Here is a 6909-nt window from a genome sequence, read left to right as displayed (position 1 = left end):
ACGTTTGTTTTTGGTTGTATTTGGTCATGATTTAATTAGTAAGTAACGTTTAGAGATTAAATACTACTGTTATTGTGTCACGCAATGTAGTTTTAATAGTTTTTCAGTCGACAATGTAGTTGTTTAAAGCTCAAATATGTGGTTTGTTTATAAAGATAGAGCCTATTTAAAAATTTGATCTGAAGTTTTCGGAGTTGCTGCGCCCCCGCCTAGCCCTCGTCTCCCCAGCTAACAAAGTTAGGTTCTGAGAACGTTTTTCTAACGTTCCATTTTGGTTGTGGGAACGTTAATTTAAAATGTTCTAAAAACGTGGAAATGTCCAGTTTGCTTAACGTTGCTGGAACGGTGTCTTAATGTTTGCAAAACGTTGCTGGAACGTTAGCATAATGTTGTTAGAACGTTATCCTAAGGTTAGCATAATGTTGCTGGAACGTTATGAGAACGTTTATCAAACACAAATAACCTGATAAAGACGTTCCGATAACGTTGTTCTAAGAACGTTTTTTATCAACGTAATGAGAACGTTCATCAAATAGAAATAACGTGATAAAGACGTTCCAAGAACGTTGTTCTAAGAACGTTTTCTCTCAACGTTACAAGAACGTTAATAATGTTATATGAACGTTCCGAAAACATTATTTTAATAACGTTTTGTCCTAACATTTACACAACTTTTAAAGAACGTTAGTGAATGTTCTGGGAACGTTCCCTGTTAGCTGGGCTTGGAACAGCCGTACCTCGGCCAGTGCTTCTGACAGTTGCCGCTGGCTCGGATGTCTCTAGTCAAGAGGTTAAACATGAGATATAATTCGTATAATTTGTGTTTATCTTTGGTCTCATTAATCTATTAATGGTTCCCTGGTAAATAGTTTTGGCTGAAGGCAAAGTAAAGTTTCATAACTTTATATTTAGGCTATTTTAACATTGTATGTTTGACTGAAGCTACTTCTGTTATAATGGCTAGCCTATTACTGATCAATAAAACTGAAATTTAGCACAAAGAGCTAAATATTAAATATATTTTTTGTGTGTGTTTATTCTGTCGTTGAAATGTCTTATTCTATTGCTATTATTATAGAATTATTAATAAACTATTATCAATATTTTTACATGTATTCATTACCATTTTATTTGCTGTATACTATTTGTTTATTTTATTGACTAAACTATTTACTAGTACTTTTCACTTTATGTTATAATTACTATTTGCATTGCACTGCATGCCCAGTTGTACCACAACATGTATTATCATAAATGATCCATCAGTTATTAATGTTATTGCTAAAATCTGGTCAATCACATAAAATGCGTTTTCCACAATGAGCAAACTTAAATATCTCAGTATGGGGATCTTCACCATTCTTATCCAAGAATGTTTTTATCCAGAAAAACGCAGCTCACCCGTTTACTTACATTTAATTACAATGCAGTCTTGACCTCCGCAAAATGGCGGACCCGTTGACATATCGCAGCAACGTTCCAAAGCGGCCAATGGGCTATATGCACGCATAAGTTCCGCATTTGACGTAAGGATGCTCGTCCATTTCCGGTTGTGTAGATTAAAGCGGAGGAGAACCGGAGAAAACGGGATTATGGCAGAGTCTTCAATATTTACTGTCCTCCCGTCTTTGAAACGTTACATACATACGTTTAGATGTAATTTTATATATAGTTATGTTTATTTAATATAATTTTAAAAAGAAGCATAAACACAACGAGGGGTGTCTGTTTTATCTGTTTTTGTGACTAACGTTTCATTAGTATAACCATGGAGTATAAAATTCAATATAAATTCTCGGTATTGCATTGGACTCTATGATCGGCGGAAGTTATCGAGCATCCTTAATCCTTCACCGGAAATAACGCCGTGCATAGAGCCCATAGGGCGTCTATGTATATATTATGTCTATGCCCAAGACGTCATATAACTGACGTCTTGGGAAGTATTTTGACCATACGTCAACATCCGCCTTTTTAGGGTACCCTTAAACGTCGGTTAAATGACGTTATCGGATCCTAGTTGTATGACGGCCCGGGTTCGTCAAGTAACCGACGTTTAAGGGTACCATAAAAAGGCGGATTTTGTTGACGTATGGTCAAAAGACGTCCCAAGACGTCAGTTATATATGACTTCTTGGGATGAGACTGTGTTACATAAATAAGTCCTTGCTGGAGAAAAAATAATACAAACACAAGCCTAATCGGATTTGCTGTGTTCAGAACTATCCCTTATTAATTTATTATGATTTCTTGATCAGTAAAAAAGTATTGTGCTTTCCTCCCTTTCACAGACTGTGATTTCCACAATATATGTAAAGCATGAAACTACAAAAACTAAAAACTCTTTTACTAATGCATGAGAAAAAATATGAATGTGACAATATAATTACTTCAGTGAATAAGTCTATTTCATGATGATCATAAAACCATCACCTGATCTCATTTCACTTCGGCATTCTTTGCTGCTGCACATGTGCTTGACAAACACTAATCACTGTTATGGTGACTTCAAGTGAATCACATAGAGTTAAACCCCTGTGATTTATCAATAAAACCTTTTGTAAATGTCTGACAGAAATAAAGTCAGTCTAAGCTGGTAATGCTGTTTGTAGAGTTGTTTATTCCTCCTCTGCTGAGATCTTCACAGATTTAATGTATTCTTTTCTCTTCAGCTGATTTCATCTAAGGCTGTGGCTGAAATTAGCTACTCCATATTTAATATACAGATATTTTTTTTGTGAAGTCCAGGTTCAGAAAATAAAAGTCCTCCTCAGTATTTTGTTCCAATCATTTCATCCCACACTTTTTCCTTAGAAGATATGTCCTTGTAGTACCTATTCAAGGCTCATAAAGCACTCGGCCTCCACGATCAGCCTCGTATTATCTATTGCTGCACAGGTGTACATCATCATCTGCACTATTTTTATAATCATAACCATACTTTCACCCAAATTGAATAATTAAAACAAGTTTAAATGGGTAAATCTTCTACAAATATATATATTTTTTAATCTTCAATTTCTTTTTTTGACATAGTCCAGTTCTTAAAACACACCACCACACATGCTTATTCTGTTAATTTTGAGCACTCTTTTTGTGAAATCTTTTTTTTTTTCAGTCCATCAAAAAAAGTGTGCTTTCACTTTAATTAAGCGTCTGCAGCGCAGCAAAAATAGACTCTCCGTGACTCAGTGCTGCTCACGCGACGCTCACATGCGGTGAACTCTTTGACTAACATGAAATGGCTGTTACTCTTTGAGCACATGTTTAAAGGGATAGTTCACTTTGAAATTAATTTTTGATATGTTTTAGCTTACCTCAAGGGCATCCAAAATGTAGGTGTCTTTGTTTCCGCAGTATTTTCAATTTTGACATTTTTCAGTCTAAACCATTGTTGTCTATCAGTCATACACTGGAGACTAAGGGGGTCCACCAAAAAGCACGCACAGAGAAGTCAAAATTAAACATGATTTAATTACTCGTAAATGTAAGTACACATTGATGGCCTAAGACACGAAAACAAACAGTATTTATATCGTTTTACCTCTTGTAATCATAGCCATGACAAAATGATCTGACGGCACGGGCGCTTTGGTCTGCGCATGCGCCGGAAGTGATCGCTTGCGCGCCAACGTCACTCTTTGTTTATACAGAGATTTCGGAAGTTTTACCTTTCACTAAACATATTTAGATATACGGGAAACCGCAATGGAAGACGATTTCGGTATATCTAAATATGTTTAGTGAAAGGTAAAACTTCTGAAATCTAAATGTTGAGTGACGTCACACGCAAGCGATCACTTCCGGCGTAACATTGAACTGATTCAGTTCAATTCAGTTGGACATTGCACAACTGATTCAGATCACTTGGACGTCACTGTGATTACACGAGGTAAAAACGATATAAATCCTGTTCGTTTTCTCACACAAACCGCTCGTTTCGTGTCTTAGGCCATCAATGTGTACTTACATTTACGAGTCATTAAATCATGTTTAATTTGGTCTTCTCTGTGCATGCTTTTTGGTGGACCCCCTTAGCCTCCATTATATGACTGATAGACAACAACGGTTTGACTGAAAAATATCAAAATTGAAAATACTGCGGAAACAAAGACACCTACATCTTGGATGCCCTTGAGGTAAGTTAAAACCAACCCGATCTCACGACCAAGTCGTACGAATACGATGAATGATTAAAAAGTGGCTAATTCGTAACAATTCATACGACCTCACTCGTACGAATTAATACGATTTTGCTAAATCGTACATATTTTACGAATTGGCCAATTCGTATGAATTCGTACGAATGACCTACCCCTTACCCCGCCCCTAAACCTAACCATCACGTGGGTTTAGACAAATCGTACGAATTAGTACGAGTGAGGTCGTACGAATTAGACACTTTTTAATCATGCGTCGAATTCGTACGAATTGGTCGTGAGATAGTGTTGGCTAAAACATATCAAAAATTAATTTCAAAGTGAACTATCCCTTTAAGTGTTTGGTTTAGTTGGGCTCTTGACCCTTAAATCATTAACTTTAGATTTTGTTTTGCTGCTGTATGTGACTTATAACAGCCAGATGAACAAATAAAAAAGGGCATCTGATGGTGTTGGTTGTGTTTTAATCTAATCATTAATTGGCCTGAATCACTGAATTTAACTCATCAAGAGCTTAAATTCTTTGTTAAATGTACCTTTCCTAGCAGCATGGTAATGTAAGCCTGGAAAACTGGTTAAACAGAAAATATCTGACCAACACCCTCTGAAGACAAAGGGCATTGCTTGCAAATTAACATTTGACACCCTACCCCCTTTCTCTGAGAATTTACATCTTCTCTCTCTCTCTCCCTCTCAGTCAGTCAATGATTGAAAACTCTCAAGAATATATGTTTTTAATGTGAATGATAATCTTTAAGAAGTGTTTGGACTGATTGATTTTGATGGTCTCAGGGTGACTGGTAATAATGTCTCATTCCCAAAGTAGTAAAAGAAAAGGTAATAAGGTTTTTAAGAAGTTTAGGAATCACTGTCACACAAAGGAATGTGGTCTTTGAGTTGACACCTTCTGCCTTGTTGTCTGAATGAAAATTACAACCAAGCAAATGGTCTGCGCCCAATAAGCATGTTGGGGGAGATTCAGTAACTTTCCATTGAAACCCTGGTGATTAACATATGAAGAGTTCAGATGCAAAAGCCTCTAAATGCCATTTGAAATTTTCTTCTAAAATGACCATTTTTATTCAAATTTTTGGGAATGAGACATTGTATATTTAAGTTCAGTAATTTCACTTAAATGACAATTAATAGGTAATCTTCATTGCCATTTAAGTGAAATTACTGAACTTAAATATACAAGCTTGATAAAAATGATCATTCTAGAAGAAAATTTCAAATGGCGCTTAGAGGCTTTTGCATCTGAACTCTTCATATCAGGTAAGGTCTGGCCATTTAAGGGGTGTAGCGGGAGAGCTCGGGGCTGCCTTTCTGTATTCAGATCAGCCCATGATGTGTCTTCTCAGCTCATGTAGCCTAATATGTTGGGTAAAGTTCTTTGTTCTTTGAAATATTTAATGGTTTGCATTGATTATCTTGTGGAATTGTGTGACTTATAACAGCCAGATGAACAAATAAAAAAGGGCATCTGATGGTGTTGGTTGTGTTTTAATCTAATCATTAATTGGCCTGAATCACTGAACTCATCAAGAGCTTAAATTCTTTGTTAAAATTTACCTTTCCTAGCAGCATGGTAATTTTACAACTGTAATAGAAAATTTATTTTATTTTCTTTGTATCTTTTGAAACATATATCTGCTTGAGTGGTTTGTGAAGTTGCAAGATGCATCATCATCTCCTTTGTAAATAGTTCAATAGTGTCCGCTTTGCAAAGAGGTCAATAGGACAGTACAAAAGGACAGAATGGTCTGTCTTTCTTAGCAATAGATAACTTTGAGTGCATCAAGAGCAAGACATGTTTGGTTAGGTGTTGTTTCTTAAGTGACATATGTGCTGACTGTGGAGATGCATAGAACTCAGGGGCCTTAGTCCAAAGATAAGATGAGGAGGAGGTACATCTAGGAGGTTGATCTTGTGGGTATATAAACTCTGTAAAATGAGAAGACATTTGCCCTTCTCATATCAGACTCTGTCTGTGTGTGTGAACTGCCTTTCTTGCAAGAAATAAATACTAACACTTATAACTTTCGAGATCTTCATTTGTTCTTCAACTGTTGTTTAAGGTGTTGATGATAAAAGAATTTCCACAACACAACATACAATTTTTATTATTTTCAATGAAATCAAAACATTCAAAATCAAAAAAATATTTTATGTCGGCACACACAGACATCAAGAATTAATGTATAAATCTCAGCAATGGTGTGGCATAAAAAAAGAAAAGAAAAAGAAATTAAGACAATGGCTGTTATTCTTACAGTAAGAAAAAAACAAACAAAAAAAAACTGGTAAATCATCTTCTGTGTCTTCCAGTAACTTGAGCCCACTAAACAACATGATGTCCAAAAGACGTCTTTTTAAGTCTCAAAAGTCTTTGTCTCAAAAGTCTGTTTTTATTAGGTCCAGAAACAGTATAAATTGTCTAAATGAGACCATAAATTATGTTGAAAACATGTCCACAATGGCCACATTTGAACTAGTTTTTAACCTTGTACGAAGGTTCGATGAACGTCTATATCAGAAGTCCAGAACACGTCAAAAAAAGACGTCATAAAAACTTTCATTCTGGCTCCTCAGTGGACGTCTTTTCAACATCCGACTTTTGTGACAAAGACGTCTTTTGGACATCATGTTGTTTAGTGGGTACATGCATGGTTTACAAAAGATGTAAAAGATGACTTTAAAGTTGCGAAGATCTCCCTGTGATTCTCTCTCCCATGCATGGCCGGAGTGC

The sequence above is a fragment of the Pimephales promelas genome, chromosome 3, assembly GCF_988280905.1.
Source record: "Pimephales promelas chromosome 3, fPimPro1.hap1.1, whole genome shotgun sequence".
NCBI classification, from domain to species: domain Eukaryota; kingdom Metazoa; phylum Chordata; class Actinopteri; order Cypriniformes; family Leuciscidae; genus Pimephales; species Pimephales promelas.
This window is presented reverse-complemented; position numbering follows the sequence as displayed.